The sequence below is a fragment of the Haliotis rubra genome, unplaced genomic scaffold, assembly GCF_003918875.1.
Source record: "Haliotis rubra isolate DU_JTF1 unplaced genomic scaffold, ASM391887v1 Scf1062, whole genome shotgun sequence".
In the NCBI taxonomy this organism is placed as follows: Eukaryota; Metazoa; Mollusca; class Gastropoda; order Lepetellida; family Haliotidae; genus Haliotis; species Haliotis rubra.
This window is the reverse complement of record NW_025764962.1, coordinates 237,627-258,260: the sequence shown is the minus strand read 5'-3', so window position 1 is coordinate 258,260 and position 20,634 is coordinate 237,627. Positions and strand designations below refer to the sequence as shown.

At 41.2% G+C, this 20,634-nt stretch overlaps 1 protein-coding gene and 1 long non-coding RNA gene across 4 annotated transcripts in view; both read left to right on the top strand.

Moving 5' to 3' along the window:
- Positions 1-20,634, top strand: part of LOC124278500 (anaphase-promoting complex subunit 5-like) — a 130,577-nt gene that overhangs the window by 2,158 nt on the left and 107,785 nt on the right. The window contains exon 1 of one of the 3 annotated variants that reach the window (XM_046714269.1): positions 17,456-17,510. The exons of the other annotated variants lie outside the window; for them this stretch is intronic. The gene's annotated coding sequence lies outside the window, so the exon portion shown is untranslated. Of the gene's footprint in view, positions 1-17,455; positions 17,511-20,634 lie in introns of those variants that run through there. 3 annotated transcript variants of the gene reach the window in all.
- LOC124278632 lies at positions 14,508-19,689 on the top strand. The gene is made up of 4 exons (XR_006899139.1): positions 14,508-14,744; positions 18,352-18,938; positions 19,153-19,247; positions 19,662-19,689. It is a non-coding gene; the product is annotated as an uncharacterized LOC124278632 (long non-coding RNA).

Below are 20,634 nucleotides of genomic sequence, written 5' to 3'. Positions count from 1 at the left end.
GTTATATCATGAATATACACTATAGTGTACATGGCGGACCTGATATCATGAATATGCACTATGATATAAATGGTACATATTATATCATGAATATACACTATGATATAAATGGTACATGTTATATCATGAATGTAGACTATAGTGTACATGGCAGACCTTATATCATGAATATGCAATAGGATATAAATGGTACATGTTATATCATGAATGTAGACTATAGTGTACATGGTACATGTTATATCGATAATGTAGATTATAGTGTACATGGCAGACCTTATATCATGAATATACACTATAATATAAATGGTACATGTTATATCATGAATGTAGACTATAGTGTGCATGGCACATGTTCTATCATGAATATGCACTATAATATAAATGGTACATGTTATATCATGAATGTAGACTATAGTGTACATGTTATATCATGAATGTAGACTAGTGAACATGGCAGACCTTATATCATGAATATACACTATAATATAAATGGTACATGTTATATCATGAATGTTGACCATAGTGTACATGGCAGACCTTATATCATGAATATGCACTATAATATAAATGGTACATGTTATATCATGAATGTAGACTATAGTGTACATGGTACATGTTATATCATGAATGTAGACTATAGTGTACATGGCAGACCTTATATCATGACTATACACTATAATATAAATGGTACATGTTATATCATGAATGTAGACTATAGTGTACATGGCAGACCTTATATCATGAATATGCACTATAATATAAATGGTATATGTTATATCATGAATGTAGACTATAGTGTACATGGCAGACCTGATATGAATATGCACTATGATATAAATGGTACATGTTATATCATGAATGTAGACTACATTGTACATGGAACATGCTATATCATGAATATGCACTAATATATATGGTACATGTTATATCATGAGTATGCACTGTAATATAAATGGCACATGGTATATCATGAATGCAGACTATAGTGTACATGGTACATGTTATATCATGAATGTAGACTATAGTGTACATGGTAAATGCTATATCATAAATGTAGACTATAGTGTACATGGTACAAATTATATCATCCGGGGTAGAATAGGCCTTCAGCAATCCATGCTTGCTATAAAAGGCGACTATGCTTGTCGTAAGAGGCGACTAACGGGATCGGGTGGTCAGGCTCGCTGACTTGGTTGACACATGTCATCGGTTCCCAATTGCGCCGATCGATGCTTATCCTATCGATCACTGGATTGTCTGGTCCTGACTCGATTATTTACAGACTGATGCCATATAGCTGGAATATTGCTGAGTGTGGCATAAAACTAAACTCACTCACTCACTCACATTTTATCATGAATATACACTATAATGTACGTTACATGTTTTATCATCAATGTAGACTATAGTGTACATGGTGCATGTTATATAATGAATACACACTGTAATGTATGTTACATGTTATGTCATGAATGTAGAATATAGTGCACATGGTACATGTTATATCATGAATATACACTATAAGGTACATAATACATGTTATATCATGAATGTACACTTTAATGTACATGGTAAATGTTTATCATGAATGTAGACTATAGTGTACATGGTACATGTTATATCATGACTATAGACTATAGTGTACATGGTACATGTTATATCATGAATGTAGACTATAGTGTACATGATGCATGTTATATCATGACTATAGTGTACATGGTACATGTTATATCATGACTATAAACTAATGTGCATGGTACTTGTTATATCATGAATGTAGACTATAGTGTACATGGTACAAGTTATATCATAAAAACTATAGACTATAGTATACATGGTACATGTTATATCATGACTATAAACTAATATAATTAAATTTTTATTGTGTTCATTAAAATTCTGGCAATCTGATTGGTTAACTGGGAACATTTCTTTTGATTTCATTTCCCAATGAATCTAAAAAAATAAGCCACGCCCACCGAACTGGACTACTTTCGGACCTGAGGAATGTCGGGGAATACCTTTACACAGCGAGGGAATTCCCTTGCACTCGGGTACCTTAATGAACTTTGGATAAACATTGAAGTGATACATTGTGGTTAACATAAACAAACAACTCAAAATTATCCGTGAACGTTAATAAAGTGTTTATTTAATAAAAAGTGTTTGTCATAATACATTATTTGACTGGTTACTGAGGTTACCACGTGCAGTCAGCTTAACAGTCGTCTGCAACTTGTCTTGTTTACATTCCAACAAGATGGCCGATTCCAGGTAACGGAAGTTTTGATCTGGGGAATTTTGAGTCGATTTTCGAAGATCAATCTACCGGAAGCGTTGCAACTCTTAGCACGGATAACATTGATTTTCCGGATGATTTAGACCTGGAAGAAATTGAAAGTTTGTTAGAGATAACAGCATCAACCAGATCTACAAAAACATCGGCAAATCACGAGATGACGTGTGCAATGCAAGTCGATGATAAGCCATCCCAAACACATCGTTTCAAACGCTTATCAAGTAATGATTTACTTCGAATGGACGACTACAGACAATCAACATCCACAAAAAGAAACACAAAATGGGGTGTTAAACTATTCCAAGGTAGATATACACAATTCATATAAATATTATTTTCAAATTCCATCTTACGATATTTTCTCAAAAAGCGAAACACAGTTCATCAGCACAAAGTTGTATTTTTAAAATGGAACAATTATCAGAATGAGATTAAATTTTGTAGATCTAACCGAGAAAAATGATTTGCTATAAAGTTACTTAGTTCAAAGTTTACATAGTTGGGTCTGTCATAGTCAGGTTTCTAGATATTGTTTTCGTCTGTTTATTTAGATTGGTCGTTCGAGAGCGAGGGGAGGACTGTGGATTTTTCAACAATTACACCAGAGGAACTTAACACAAAGTTGAGATTTTTCTACACTGAGGCACAGCCTAAAACCAGGAAACAAGATGTGAAAATATGCGGCTGCACATGCTGCGAAAGTATCACAAGAACACTTTAAAAATGTTCGTTCTGCCCTGAAAAGACACTTAAATGATATCGGAGAGATATTGACATTGTAAGAGACAAGCAGTTTAAGTCTGCAAATGATATGCTTGATGCTAAATTAAAGTACAATGTACAACATGGCTTGTCACGTCCCACACAACATAAATCAATCATTGAAACAAGTGATCTGATGAAAATTAGCACTTATCTACATTCGGCATCCAATCCTGTTATCCTCCGGTACAAAGTATGGTAATGCGACTTGGCCATCCATTTTGTAAGTCGGTGGTCTTGAATTTCACCAGCAGCTTACGCCCACATCCTTTGAATTTGCGGTAGATGATAGCAATGTTGAATATGTCACACTGTCCCACGAAACGAAACAAAAACATCCAGGGTGGTCTCAGCAGCGATGAAGCGCATAAGCGACAAAACGAATGTATGCCGAATTTAATGATATAAACCAATGTCCCGTCAATGCACTTCGCCAGCTCCTTGACAAAAGTGACCCAAACGCCGGATCACTTTTTTCGCACTGTAATAAAGATGCACTTAGTTCTCCAGACGCACACAACATTTGGTATACAGCAACCCCAGTCAAAAATACCAGTTCACTCGTTTCATGTCTGACATATGTCGCAATGCCCAATGTAGTCAGTCATACACTGCTCATTGTCTTCGGCCACAGCAATCCAAGCCATGAGTGACGCTGGCTTTGAACTTTGTCACATAATGTTTATGAGTGGCCATAGGAATGAAAGTTCGATATGTAGTTATAGTCGCCACACAAACGACTACTCAAAACTAAGAATTAGCGAGACCCTTTCCGCCATTGTAACGCCGACGAAGAGAGCATGCGCCGTTGGAACATCAGTTCATGGCATCGCAATCCCAGTCACATCACAGCCCCTTTCCACTTGCGCGAAATACTGCTGCCACTAACAATCTCAGTTCCACTAACTTCATGTCATCGGGCTTCATTTCCAATTCTCACTTTTCAAACTGTGTCTTTCAGTTCGCTGGTAATAATTCAAATGTTTGAACTAGAAACTTTGCCGTTATCGAACGCGTCCACGCTGTGTTGTTCAGCTTCTGATTCGCAACCCGATGTTAGCTTGGTTGATTGACAGCTGTTTGGGGGTGCTCTATGCTGATTGGCTAATGGTTTGGTAGGCGTGTCATTTTATGTAAATGAGTCACCTGAGTCATGTCACGCCATTACCGAATTCTTACACGAAAATGTTAATCGGTGGTAACAAAGATATGTTTCGATGAATTTGATTGTGTTTAAATAAAATATTGTTGAAAGCCTATAGTATTTGTTGTTGAATTTAATTAGGATTGACTGTGTATTTCTTTTCGTTTGCATTGAGGTATGAAACTAAAACCAATGTGCAAACTTTTTGTAAGAATCCGCTACGCGGATTCATACAGTTTGCACATTGGTTTTTAGTTTCATACCTCAATGCAACGAAAGAAATACACAGTCAATCCTTAAGTGCATGATACATGTTATATCATGGAAGTAGGCTATAGTGTACATGGTACATGCTATATCATGACTATAGACTATAGTGTACATGGTACATGTTATATCATGACTAAACTAATGTGCATGATACATGTTATATCATGAATGTAGATTATAGTGTACATGGTACACGTTATATCGTGAATATACACTATAGTGTACATGATACATGTTATATCATGAATGTAGATTATAGTGTACATGGTACATGTTATATCATGACTAGACTATAGTGTACATGGTACATGTTATATCATGAATATACACTATAGTGTACATGGTACATGTTATACCATGAATGTAGATTATAGTGTACATGATACATGTTATATCATGAATATACACTATAGTGTACATGGTACATGTTATATCATGAATATACACTGTAATGACTTTATATCGACAACATGCACAGTGCTATTGGATGACAAGTTATAAAATGGTGTTGTGGATTGTCACAAACATATAGTCCTGAGAAGCATGGGTACATAGTACATGTTATAGCAGAAGCCTGAATATGTGAGTGCATTATAAGTTGTCAACCAATTTCAAGAGACTGGTAGTTGAGGCAGCATAATGGTTACAGCATTGGCTCATCACGCTGAAGACCCAGGTTCTATTCCCCCATGGGAAAATGTGTGAAGACCATTTCAGGTGTCCCTCACCATGATATTGCTTATGGCTGGGAGTATTCACCGATGCACCGACAAATCGCAATACATTAAAGTTTGATACAGCTATCGTATCGTCGACTGGTGTATTGATACAAAACGATACACAACTTTTTTTCAAAACAGTACATATCTTAAACATGATAAAGTACATATTAGAGAAAAATACGCAAGTGTGATAGAGTTACTTGTTTGTTTATTACAATAGTGTTATACGCAAATACTTTGAAATAAATCATTTTAAATCTTAATACTGTGTCATTCTTTCAAGATGTATGTATCGTGATACGTATCATATCACAGGTAAAATATCGCGATATGTATTGTATCGTGACATAGTGTCGGCAGGTGCAACCCAAGTCAGTGCACCCATCACACTCCATGCCCTGAGAGATTGGTTGTGAACAAGTGTGTCTCACTGACAGTCGTTCTTACATGTCTCAAATATGTGTCTTCAGGTTGCAAAACCGAAACAAAAATGAACTGGGTTACTTCCCTTTCACCATGTATCTGGATGCACATTGGTTCATATGTGTCACTTAGTTGCGAAACAGAAACAAAAATGAACTGGGTTACTTCCCTTTCACCATGTATCTGGATGCACATTGGTTCATATGTGTCACTTAGTTGCGAAACAGAAACAAAAATGCACTGAGTTACTTCCCTTTAATCATGCATCTGGATGAACACAGATTCATATCAGAAAGTCAATTATGCAAGATGGCCAAGTTATCTAAGAAACGTCTCTGATATGGGGTTTCTGAGTTGGCTACTAGGGGAATAAGTGCCTGTCTAACCAATCAGAACCTGGTGTTTTAATGTAGGATAATTCAGTGCAAATTCATTTCATGATTTAGTCCTTAGCCTGGAGTGAGTTAGGTGAGTGAGGTGAGTGAGTGAGGTGAAGAAGGTGCGTGAGTGAGTGGTCGGTTGATTAGGTGGATGGCTGAGTGGGTGAGCAGGTGGGTGGGTGGGTGGTTGGATGGTGAGTGGAGCGTGCGGGTGCTCGTGTGGGTGGTTGGATGGTGAGTGGAGCGTGCGGGTGCTCGTGTGGGTGGTTGGATGGTGAGTGGAGCGTGCGGGTGCTTGTGTGGGTGGGCGTGTCTTCTTGCGTGATATTCCTAAGAAATAGTACCTGGATACAGCCAATGTTAGGATTGAGACTTAAGCCAGGAAGGAAATGTGAAACAGGATTAAGATTACATTAACAGTAAACACAGACATATCCTCCTGCTGTTGGTTGCTATCTTAGTCTGTTTGTTCCTTGTCCTCTCTGTAGAGTCTGGTAGGTGTTGTAACATTCTGATCTGATGTGTAAGAGACGTATGTCTTTATGCAATTGTTTTCCAGAATGTTGGTGCTGCTTTCTGTCATATTTGTTGTGTCATGAGAAAGTCTGGAATATCTGATTTGTAGCATTGTGAGAAAGTCTGGAATATTTGATTTATTGTGCCATTGAGAAAGTCTGGAATATCTGATTTGTTGTGTTGTGAGAAAGTCTGGAATATCTGATTTGCTGTGTCATGAGAAAGTCTAGAATATCTGATTTGTTGTGTCATTAGACAGTCTAAGTAAACTTAGACTCAGTTTTATTCGTTACACTGCTATGCTGAGTCTAACAAAACCTTGTGGAAGGTCGCGTCAGGTAACCTTTGAGCGACCTATGACCGTCCAATCAAAGGCGAGACGGCCGAACGGATGTAACCAATCAGACAACGTCTACTATTTAGGGTTCGGCGGGATTTTCTCATCCCCGGTCGCCAACACTGATCTCCCAACAATTGAAAATCCGCATAAAACACAGATATATGACCTGCAGAACATATGCTTTTGGGTTTCTGTTGACATGGTTATCATTAGCTAATATTTCCGCAAGTTGACATGCTTGAATACTGACAAAATGCTATTTTCAGCGAATGTTTACTCACTGCCAGGCGTGCATCACTAGGAACCAATCGTACGGAAAATAGCATTCGGAATCGTTCGGGTACAAGCTTTTTCGAGGTGAAAGTTCAAAAGGTATGTGTGAATGTCCACTTTCGCGATTTGGTAAGCTGTGTTCTGATTGGTCAATTGGAAAGGTTACCTGACGCGACCTTCCACAAGGTTTTGTTAGACTCAGTATAGCAGTGTAACGAATAATACTGAGTCTAAGTTTACTTAGACTGGCCATGAGAAAGTTTAATATATCTTATTTGTTGTGTTGTGAGGAAGTCTGAAGTGTCAGGTTTGTTGATCAGGGAATTGACCAGGACACATTAAAGAATAGAGTGACTGAAAGGCTCTCCTAATTAACTCTTGTGAAGATCCGGGTTAGAATTAATCTTCAGCAACAGAGACGATTAACGAGATCAGGTGGTCAGGCCCGCTGACTTGGTTGACACATGAAATCGTATCCCAATCGTGTAGATTGATGCTCATGCTGTTGATCACTTGATTGTCAGTTCAGACTCAATTACTCACAGACCGCTGCCTTATGGCATGAGTATTGCTGGGTGTGGCATTAAATAACAAACCAACCATATCTACTCATGGCACACTTGTCTCAATGTCTCAACTGTCAGATCTATTGTGTTGTCAGACAATCTGAATGGTCAGATCTATTGTGTTGTCAGACAATCTGAACTGTCAGATCTATTGTGTTGTCAGACAATCTGAACTGTCAGATCTATTGTGTTGTCAGACAATCTGAACTGTCAGATCTATTGTGTTGTCAGACGATCTGAACTGTCAGATCTATTGTGTTGTCAGACAATCTGAACTGTCAGATCTATTGTGTTGTCAGACGATCTGAACTGTCAGATCTATTGTGTTGTCAGACAATCTCAACTGTCAGATCTATTGTGTTGTCAGACAATCTGTGTAAGATACTTGTATTTTCAGACAATCTGACTGTCAGATCTATTGTGTTGTTAGACAATCTGACTGTCAGAACTATTGAGTTGTCAGACAATGTGAACTGTAAAATACTTTGTGTTTTCAGAGGTTCTTACCTGTTATATATACATGTATGTTGTATTTTGAGAGAATCCAAAATGACAGCAGGTAGCTTGGATTAGCCGGGGTAATAATGATCAGATTGTTTGGGAGCTTCGTGCATGCATTGTGCTTGGCGCAATGTACATCATAAATGGACTATTATTATTCTTATTATTCTTATTATTATTGTTTTCAATCACTGCAAGAATTATTGATTGCAATCAAGTCTTTTTCATCAGATAAGAACGAGTTGTTCATTCTTGTGGCTGATCAAGATGGTGATGAAGACTCTTTATTTTGAGGCAGCTCACTTCTCAACTACCATGGCAAATACATATTGTTCTGAAGATTCTTCTTCATCGATGAGAAGAATTATGTACAATAATTGATATAACACTGTCATCCATAATATCTTACATTAACAATTGTGAGGAATGTACTCACACAATATACAAAGTCTTTATTCATGGCCCACATCTAAATTATGTTCACAATGCTTAGTTTGGTTAGTAATCCATGCATAACTGTATGACCTCTCACCGTGACATGGAATAACTTGATTTCTTCCTGGGGGTTGTTGTATATTTTAGGTCAAAATGTCTCCAATTTATGTTGATAATTTATCAATATTTAGTTATGATTATCAGCCTCTGTGATTTATATCAATAGCCAGCGTTAATTCATAAAATATTTTGTTATCCCAAGAGGTGCAATCAGTTCTAGTGTAACACAAGTTGTAGGTAATGTGTATCTATTGTACAGCCGTTCAACTAACATGGTATTAGTACTAAAATTATGTTTTATAAATAAAGAGTTTTATTCTATGAATAAATATTAGGGTGGCTATATCTTTATCAATGTAGCAATGATATTGTTTTCTGATGTCAAAGACAAAAACAAGTCATTTCAAGACATTTGTTCATAAGACAAGTTAATACTCCAGTACTCCATTAATAAAGGGCCAATGTGTCAAATTTCACATACTAGTATTGCTTTTTTCAAATTCATAAAAAGAGGTATTATCTCTAAAAAGGTTTCAATTGTTTTATTATGTAATAAAGACACAAAAGCAAATGGAACCGATTGATTAAGTTAGTTACAATTAAGTTAGGTATTTTGTGGAATACTTCTGGGTATATGACATGTTATGGTTGGGATTACACTTTCTCAGTAAAGTACCGATTCTAGTGCTTTTCTTTGGTTGAGTCTCATCTGGGATTCACACCCGCATTCTCAGAGTCAGGCACCTAATTGCCAGCACTCAAAATCAGCCGTTTAAACCGCTCAGCAACTCAGCTTCCACAAAAATGGAAGTCTGACGACTGGTAGGCAAGACCTTGGACTTTTTGTACCCCTGTGATAAGTGTAAATTGACATGACTCCCACGGCCTAACATATAATTTTTTATCAGTGTAGACATGAGTCAGTGTGAATGAATTGTATTTATTTCCTCCTATAATGTCGGAGAGTACAGTGAATTCTGACATGAATACAAAATACACTGTACATGATTATGTACAAATCATATTACAATAGGAAAGAAAGTTAAGCATATGTATATATAATACATTGGGGCGTCACTGAATGGAATATGTATCATAGGTAGATCCTGCTCTGTAGGTTCCACGAACTAATGTTCCTGGCTACAATGTCAATGGGGGCGGTGGGGTAGCCGAATGTTTAAATCGTTGGCTCGTCACGCCGAGGACCCGGGTTTGAATCCCCACATGGGTACAATGTGTGAAGCCCATTTCTGGTGTCCCTGCCGTGATATTGCTGGAATATTGCTAAAAGCGTCGTAAAACCATACTCAGTCTGTACAATGTCAATGAACTGGGCCCACATGTCGATGTCCATCAGGGGTCCAAAAATCCCATCGCCCGATGCCCGGGACAAGTCAGTTTTCATTTTGGGCAATCAAATAATGGTATCTTACTTGTCCGTGGGCTACTAGATAATTTCTGCTTATGGTTTCAAACTGCAATAAACTTGGATTTAATTTCATATCTGCTCAAAATGTAGCTATTAAATTTTGCAATGGTAATAAAGTAGAGTTATCTTTCTTTGCTATTTATCACTTTCCAATAAATAGTCCAGTAAACATTAACATCAAATACCATGTTGATTTCTTCTTTCATAATTACATCATCATAATTATGTCATAAAATCAGAGCAAGTGGAAAATTAATCATGACAAGTTACTTTCTTAAAGTCACTTGCCCTGTGGCAAGAGGCTTTTTAAAAAAAATTTGAACCCCTGTCCATGTTGTCCACAATAGGGGTGATGCCACCAAGTAGAGTGATAACTCTCTATTACTGTTGCACTAAAAACGGTGAATTATGAAAATGTTTTCACACAAAATGGATATAAGACGTTTTGTACACACGGCTCAGTGTGAAGTGACTTCAACCTGATTGAGACCAACCTCTGCGTGTGGAGGATGAAAATGAAAAATAAATTATCAAAGCTACAATTCATGCGTTTCACTCTTCAAAATGTATTTTACAGCATTGTTAGAACCTTTTTTTCCATTCTGTTGTACGAATATAGGGTTGTATCCAACGACATCCAGCGTTAAAACTCCCGCCTGCCCGACCCTCCGGAACAGTCGACTTCATCTCGGGCGGTCAAATTTCCAAAGTAGCCTGTCAGCTGGTCTGGTAGACGTTTTTACACCTAACAGTAAATATTTCATAATAACAGACAGGTTTTCTTGTCGTCAGTTTGAGGTGTTTAAGGTATAATGTTAAACTATTTACGATTGGACAGTTCATTTTACAATAACCAATCACAGCACATGTACTTTCAGTTTACCTAAACTCAGTGTTAGCGATATGTTGTTCATTGCGATGCTTGCAAATAGTAAAGTATTCAGAAACCTCATTTTTGTTTTCATTGTTGGAAACCGGACAGTCAAGTTTGTTTCCGGACTGGTAATTTTATCAAAGTTACCAGTCAAGCTGTCTGGGTTGGAATTTTGGGAGTTTTAAACACTGCGACATCAGTAATTACATGAATAGCTGCGTAAATCAGGGTTATTGTGACACCTTTTTAATTCAAGAATTTGCTTGAAAAGACCATGAAGACAGGATACAGAAAAAGTATTTCAACGTACACGATGTATTTGTAGCATTCAGTCAGAAACTTTCCTTGTGCAAGAATCCCCTCCTTTTGTGTTGAATCTTTTGACTACTATAATAATAAAGCCAATCCCACATACCATCACACAGCCTGTTACAGCCAATCCCACATACCATCACACAACCTCTTACAGATCCTGTTGCAATCTCACACCTGACAGGTATGACATTTCAATATTCACGTCAATACATAATTAAATAACTTCTAATTTCAAAGTAAATATGTCAGAGGAATTCGTGTGTATTTCATGCGTTTTTCATTTAATATACACGTCATGTTTTTTTATTTACTTCCTATATGTATTTTTGGTGGGTCAGTGTCGTGATGTCTTGGTCATGTCAAATACTAAAGAGCAAATTTCAGAGACCTTGTGACCCTCTTGAATTTCAATTACAGATGTTGAATTCCAAGGACACGATGTTTAATTGACGACGCTTTCAAAAGTACAGTCAAGGGAGATCACTCCCAACTCATCATGTGGCACAACGTACCGCTAGAAAATCAAGATTTTTGTAATTTTGTACCTTGAAAACAGCCTTTGCTATGATACAGTTTCTCAGCCCCATCAGTTTTGGTAATAGACTTCATGTCTCACTTTTCTACAACTGAAAACCCGGAGTTGACGTGATCATGTTCAAAGTCGGTCCACTGTGGAGTTAATCCCATTATGTTATGAATGTACCATGTTTTAACGTGTTTTAGTTTCACTTGACAGCAATTACAGCAGTTAGAAAGGGTATTTGTACAGCAGTAAACCGTGAAATGTATTGGGAGGTGGCATTTTAAAGATTGTACAACCAGATTCTGTTGAAAATCTGTCATAGTTGGCATGGCATACCTTGCAATTATGGTTATTATTTAAAAGGAATATTGTTGGAAGTTTCATCAAACAAAACACTCACTTACAACACTAGTTAACTGGTATAGGTTAAATTATGTTTGATTAGCAGCAAGTACTTGATCGGTGGTCAGAGTGTGACTTCGTTGATGCTGTGTAATCATACCAGGTGTCGTGGGATACTGTGTAATCATACCAGGTGTTGCGGGATGCTGTGTAATCATACCCAGGTGTTGCAGGATGCTGTGCAATCATACCCAGGTGTTGGGGGATGCTGTGTAATCATACCCAGGTGTCGCAGGATGCTATGTAATCATACCCAGATGTCACGGGATGCTTTGTAATCCTACCCAGGTGTTGCAGGATGCTGTGCAATCATACCCAGGTGTTGGGGGATGCTGTGTAATCATACCCAGGTGTTGCAGGATGCTATGTAATCATACCCAGATGTCACGGGATGCTTTGTAATCCTACCCAGGTGTCGTGGGATGCTGTGTAATCCTACCAAGGTGTTGCAGGATGCTGTGCAATCATACCCAGGTGTTGGGGGATGCTGTGCAATCATACCCAGGTGTTGCAGGATGCTGTGTAATCATACCCAGGTGTTGGGGGATGCTGTGTAATCATACCCTGGTGTCGCAGGATGCTGTGCAATCATACCAGGTGTTGGGGGATGCTGTGTAATCATACCCAGATGTCGCGGGATGCTGTGCAATCATACCCAGGTGTTGGGGGATGCTGTGTAATCATACCCAGGTGTCGCGGGATGCTGTGCAATCATACCAGGTGTTGGGGGATGCTGTGTAATCATACCCAGGTGTCGCAGGATGCTGTGCAATCATACCCAGGTGTTGGGGGATGCTGTGTAATCATACCCAGGTGTCGCGGGATGCTGTGCAATCATACCAGGTGTTGCGGGATGCTGTGTAATCATACCCAGATGTCGCGGGATGCTGTGCAATCATACCCAGGTGTTGGGGGATGCTGTGTAATCATACCCAGATGTCAGCGGGATGCTGTGCAATCATACCAGGTGTTGCGGGATGCTGTGTAATCATACCCAGGTGTCGCAGGATGCTGTGCAATCATACCCAGGTGTTGGGGGATGCTGTGTAATCATACCCAGGTGTCGCAGGATGCTATGTAATCATACCCAGATGTCACGGGATGCTTTGTAATCCTACCCAGGTGTCGTGGGATGCTGTGCAATCATACCCAGGTGTTGGGGGATGCTGTGTAATCATACCCAGGTGTCGCAGGATGCTATGGAATCATACCCAGATGTCATGGGATGCTTTGTAATCCTACCCAGGTGTTGCAGGATGCTGTGCAATCATACCCAGGTGTTGGGGGATGCTGTGTAATCATACCCAGGTGTCGCAGGATGCTATGTAATCATACCCAGATGTCACGGGATGCTTTGTAATCCTACCCAGGTGTCGTGGGATGCTGTGTAATCCTACCAAGGTGTTGCAGGATGCTGTGCAATCATACCCAGGTGTTGGGGGATGCTGTGCAATCATACCCAGGTGTTGCAGGATGCTGTGTAATCATACCCAGGTGTCGCAGGATGCTATGTAATCGAACCCAGGTGTCGCGGGATGCTGTGTAATCATACCCAGATGTCACGGGATGCTTTGTAATCCTACCCAGGTGTCGTGGGATGCTGTGTAATCCTACCAAGGTGTTGCGGGATGCTGTGTAATCATACCAGTTGTTGCGGGATGCTTTGTAATCGAACCCAGGTGTCGTGGGATGCTGTGTAATCATACCAGGTGTTGCAGGATGCTGTGCAATCATACCGAGGTGTCACGGGATGCTGTGTAATCCTACCAAGGTGTTGCGGGATAGTGTGTAATCATACCCAGGTGTTGCGGGATGCTTTGTAATCGAACCCAGGTGTCGTGGGATGCTGTGTAATCATACCAGGTGTTGCAGGATGCTGTGCAATCATACCGAGGTGTCACGGGATGCTGTGTAATCATACCCAGGTGTTGCAGGATGCTGTGCAATCATACCCAGGTGTCACAGCATGCTGTGTCATCATACCCAGATGTTGCGGAATGCTGTGTAATCATACCAGGTGTTGCGGGATGCTGTGTAATCCTACCAGGTGTCGCGGGATGCTGTGTAATCATACCAGGTGTCGCGGGATGCTATGTAATCATACCAGGTGTCACGGGATGCTGTGTAATCATACCGAGGTGTTGTGGGATGCTGTGTAATCATACCCAGATGTCGCGGGATGCTGTGTAATCGTACCCATGTGTCACGGGATGCTGTGTAATCGTACCCAGGTGTTGCGGGATGCTGTTCAATCGTACCCAGGTGTTGCGGGATGCTGTGTTATCGTACCCAGGTGTCGCGGGATGCTGTGTTATCGTACCCAGGTGTCGTGGGATGCTGTGTAATCGTACCGAGGTGTCGCGGGATGCTGTGTAATCGTACCCAGGTGTCACGGGATGCTGTGTAATCATACCCAGATGTTGCGGGATGCTGTGTCAACGTACCCAGGTGTCGGAGGATGCTGTGTAATCGTACCCAGATGTCACGGGATGCTGTGTAATCATACCCAGGTGTTGCGGGATGCTGTGTCAACGTACCCAGGTGTCGGAGGATGCTGTGTAATCATACCCAGATGTTGCAGGATGCAGTGTAATCATACCGAGGTGTTGTGGGATGCTGTGTAATCATACCAGGTGTTGTGGGATGCAGTGTAATCATACCCATGTGTCGCAGGATGCTGTGTAATCGTACCCGGGTGTTGTGGGATGCAGTGTAATCATACCCAGATGTCGCGGGATGCTGTGTAATCGTACCCATGTGTCACGGGATGCTGTGTAATCATACCGAGGTGTTGCGGGATGCTGTGTAATCGTACCCATGTGTCGCAGGATGCTGTGTAATCGTACCCGGGTGTTGTGGGATGCAGTGTAATCATACCCAGATGTCGCGGGATGCTGTGTAATCGTACCCATGTGTCACGGGATGCTGTGTAATCATACCGAGGTGTTGCGGGATGCTGTGTAATCGTACCCAGATGTCGCGGGATGCTGTGTAATCGTACCCATGTGTCACGGGATGCTGTGTAATCGTACCCAGGTGTTGCGGGATGCTGTGTTATCGTACCCAGGTGTCGCGGGATGCTGTGTTATCGTACCCAGGTGTCGTGGGATGCTGTGTAATCGTACCGAGGTGTCGCGGGATGCAGTGTAATCGTACCCAGATGTCACGGGATGCTGTGTAATCATACCCAGGTGTTGCGGGATGCTGTGTCAACGTACCCAGGTGTCGGAGGATGCTGTGTAATCATACCCAGATGTCGCGGGATGTTGTGTAATCATACCAGGTGTTGTGGGATGCTGTGTAATCATACCCAGATGTCGCGGGATGCTGTGTAATCGTACCCATGTGTCGCAGGATGCTGTGTAATCGTACCCGGGTGTTGTGGGATGCAGTGTAATCGTACCCAAATGTTGCGGGATGCTGTGTAATCATACCCAGGTATTGCGGGATGCTGTGTAATCATACCCAGGTGTCGTGGGATGTTGCTCAGAGTGTGACTTGGTTGATGCTGTGTAATCATACCAGGTGTCATGGGATGCTGTGTAATCATACCCAGGTGTCGCGGGATGCTGTGTAATCATACCAGGTGTCATGGGATGCTGTGTAATCATACCGAGGTGTCGCGGGATGACAGGATGCTGTGTAATCATACCAGGTGTCGTGGGATGCTGTGTAATCATACCGAGGTGTCGCGGGATGCTGTGTAATCATATCCAGGTGTCGCGGGAAGTTGCTCAGAGTATGAATCACTTGAGTATTTACAAACTTCTGTCATATAACTGGACTATTGCTTATTGCAGTAACATACAAACATTGCACAATGTCGATGTCCATCAGGGGTCCAAAAATCCCATCGCCTGATGCCCGGGACAAGTCAGTTTTCATTTCGGGCAATCAAATAATGGTATCTTACTTGTCCGTGGGCTACTAGATAATTTCTGCTTATGGTTTCAAACTGCAATAAACTTGGATTTAATTTCATATCTGCTCAAAATGTAGCTATTAAATTTTGCAATGGTAATAAAGTAGAGTTATCTTTCTTTGCTATTTATCACTTTCCAATAAATAGTCCAGTAAACATTAACATCAAATACCATGTTGATTTCTTCTTTCATAATTACATCATCATAATTATGTCATAAAATCAGAGCAAGTGGAAAATTAATCATGACAAGTTACTTTCTTAAAGTCACTTGCCCTGTGGCAAGAGGCTTTTTAAAAAAAATTTGAACCCCTGTCCATGTTGTCCATGATAGGGGTGATGCCACCAAGTAGAGTGATAACTCTCTATTACTGTTGCACTAAAAACGGTGAATTATGAAAATGTTTTCACACAAAATGGATATAAGACGCTTTGTACACATCGGCTCAGTGTGAAGTGACTTCAACCTGATTGAGACCAACCTCTGCGTGTGGAGGATGAAAATGAAAATAAATTATCAAAGCTACAATTCATGCGTTTCACTCTTCAAAATGTATTTTACAGCATTGTTAGAACCTTTTTCCATTCTGTTGTAATGTAATATAGGGTTGTATCCAACGACATCCAGCGTTAAAACTCCCGCCTGCCGACCCTCGGAACAGTCTACTTCATCTCGGGCGGTCAAATTTCAAAAGTAGCCTGTCAGCTGGTCTGGTAGGCGTTTTACACCTAACAGTAAATATTTCATAATAACAGACAGGTTTTCTTGTCGTCAGTTTGAGGTGTTTAAGGTATAATGTTAAACTATTTCTGATTGGACAGTTCATTTTACAATAACCAATCACAGCACATGTACTTTCAGTTTACCTAAACTCAGTGTTAGCGATATATGTTGTTCATTGCGATGCTTGCAAATAGTAAAGTATTCAGAAACCTCATTTTTGTTTTCATTGTTGGAAACGGACAGTCAAGTTTGTTTCGGACTGGTAATTTTATCAAAGTTACCAGTCAAGCTGTCTGGGTTGGAATTTTGGGAGTTTTAAACACTGCGACATCAGTAATTACATGAATAGCTGCGTAAATCAGGGTTATTGTGACACCTTTTTAATTCAAGAATTTGCTTGAAAAGACCATGAAGACAGGATACAGAAAAAGTATTTCAACGTACACAATGTATTTGTAGCATTCAGTCAGAAACTTTCCTTGTGCAAGAATCCCCTCCTTTTGTGTTGAATCTTTTGACTACTATAATAATAAAGCCAATCCCACATACCATCACACAACCTGTTACAGCCAATCCCACATACCATCACACAACCTCTTACAGATCCTGTTGCAATCTCACACCTGACAGGTATGACATTTCAATATTCACGTCAATACATAATTAAATAACTTCTAATTTCAAAGTAAATATGTCAGAGGAATTAGTGTGTATTTCATCGTTTTCATTTAATATACGTCATGTTTTTTTTATTTACTTCCTATATGTATTTTGGTGGGTCAGTGTCGTGATGTCTTGGTCATGTCAAATACTAAAGAGCAAATTTCAGAGACCTTGTGACCCTCTTGAATTTCAATTACAGATGTTGAATTCCAAGGACACGATGTTTAATTGACGACGCTTTCAAAAGTACAGTCAAGGGAGATCACTCCCAACTCATCATGTGGCACAACGTACCACTAGAAAATCAAGATTTTTGTAATTTTGTACCTTGAAAACAGCCTTTGCTATGATACAGTTTCTCAGCCCCATCAGTTTTGGTAATAGACTTCATGTCTCACTTTTCTACAACTGAAAACCGGAGTTGACGGATCATGTTCAAAGTCGGTCCACTGTGGAGTTAATCCCATTATGTTATGAATGTACCATGTTTTAACGTGTTTTAGTTTCACTTGACAGCAATTACAGCAGTTAGAAAGGGTATTTGTACAGCAGTAAACCGTGAAATGTATTGGGAGGTGGCATTTTAAAGATTGTACAACCAGATTCTGTTGAAAATCTGTCATAGTTGGCATGGCATACCTTGCAATTATGGTTATTATTTAAAAGGAATATTGTTGGAAGTTTCATCAAACAAAACACTCACTTACAACACTAGTTAACTGGTATAGGTTAAATTATGTTTGATTAGCAGCAAGTACTTGATCGGTGGTCAGAGTGTGACTTCGTTGATGCTGTGTAATCATACCAGGTGTCGTGGGATACTGTGTAATCATACCAGGTGTTGCGGGATGCTGTGTAATCATACCCAGGTGTTGCAGGATGCTGTGCAATCATACCCAGGTGTTGGGGGATGCTGTGTAATCATACCCAGGTGTCGCAGGATGCTATGTAATCATACCCAGATGTCACGGGATGCTTTGTAATCCTACCCAGGTGTTGCAGGATGCTGTGCAATCATACCCAGGTGTTGGGGGATGCTGTGTAATCATACCCAGGTGTTGCAGGATGCTATGTAATCATACCCAGATGTCACGGGATGCTTTGTAATCCTACCCAGGTGTCGTGGGATGCTGTGTAATCCTACCAAGGTGTTGCAGGATGCTGTGCAATCATACCCAGGTGTTGGGGGATGCTGTGCAATCATACCCAGGTGTTGCAGGATGCTGTGTAATCATACCCAGGTGTTGGGGGATGCTGTGTAATCATACCCAGGTGTCGCAGGATGCTGTGCAATCATACCAGGTGTTGGGGGATGCTGTGTAATCATACCCAGATGTCGCGGGATGCTGTGCAATCATACCCAGGTGTTGGGGGATGCTGTGTAATCATACCCAGGTGTCGCGGGATGCTGTGCAATCATACCAGGTGTTAAAAGGGATGCTGTGTAATCATACCCAGGTGTCGCAGGATGCTGTGCAATCATACCCAGGTGTTGGGGGATGCTGTGTAATCATACCCAGGTGTCGGGATGCTGTGCAATCATACCAGGTGTTGCGGGATGCTGTGTAATCATACCCAGGTGTCGGGGGATGCTGTGCAATCATACCAGGTGTTGCGGGATGCTGTGTAATCATACCCAGGTGTCGCGGGATGCTGTGCAATCATACCCAGGTGTTGGGGGATGCTGTGTAATCATACCCAGGTGTCGCGAGGATGCTGATGTAATCATACCCAGATGTCACGGGATGCTTTGTAATCCTACCCAGGTGTCGTGGGATGCTGTGCAATCATACCCAGGTGTTGGGGGATGCTGTGTAATCATACCCAGGTGTCGCAGGATGCTATGTAATCATACCCAGATGTCACGGGATGCTTTGTAATCCTACCCAGGTGTTGCAGGATGCTGTGCAATCATACCCAGGTGTTGGGGGATGCTGTGTAATCATACCCAGGTGTCGCAGGATGCTATGTAATCATACCCAGATGTCACGGGATGCTTTGTAATCCTACCCAGGTGTCGAGTGGGATGCTGTGTAATCCTACCAAGGTGTTGCAGGATGCTGTGCAATCATACCCAGGTGTTGGGGGATGCTGTGCAATCATACCCAGGTGTTGCAGGATGCTGTGTAATCATACCCAGGTGTCGCAGGATGCTATGTGTCGAACCCAGGTGTCGCGGGATGCTGTGTAATCATACCCAGATGTCACGGGATGCTTTGTAATCCCTACCCAGGTGTGGGTGGGATGCTGTGTAATCCTACCAAGGTGTTGCGGGATGCTGTGTAATCATACCAGTTGTTGCGGGATGCTTTGTAATCAACCCAGGTGTCGTGGGATGCTGTGTAATCATACCAGGTGTTGCAGGATGCTGTGCAATCATACCGAGGTGTCACGGGATGCTGTGTAATCCTACCAAGGTGTTGCGGGATGCTGTGTAATCATACCCAGGTGTTGCGGGATGCTTTGTAATCGAACCCAGGTGTCGTGGGATGCTGTGTAATCATACCAGGTGTTGCAGGATGCTGTGCAATCATACCGAGGTGTCACGGGATGCTGTGTAATCATACCCAGGTGTTGCAGGATGCTGTGCAATCATACCCAGGTGTCACAGCATGCTGTGTCATCATACCCAGATGTTGCGGAATGCTGTGTAATCATACCAGGTGTTGCGGGATGCTGTGTAATCCTACCAGGTGTCGCGGGATGCTGTGTAATCCTACCAGGTGTCGCGGGATGCTATGTAATCATACCAGGTGTCACGGGATGCTGTGTAATCATACCGAGGTGTTGTGGGATGCTGTGTAATCATACCCAGATGTCGCGGGATGCTGTGTAATCGTACCCATGTGTCACGGGATGCTGTGTAATCGTACCCAGGTGTTGCGGGATGCTGTTCAATCGTACCCAGGTGTTGCGGGATGCTGTGTTATCGTACCCAGGTGTCGCGGGATGCTGTGTTATCGTACCCAGGTGTCGTGGGATGCTGTGTAATCGTACCGAGGTGTCGCGGGATGCTGTGTAATCGTACCCAGGTGTCACGGGATGCTGTGTAATCATACCCAGATGTTGCGGGATGCTGTGTCAACGTACC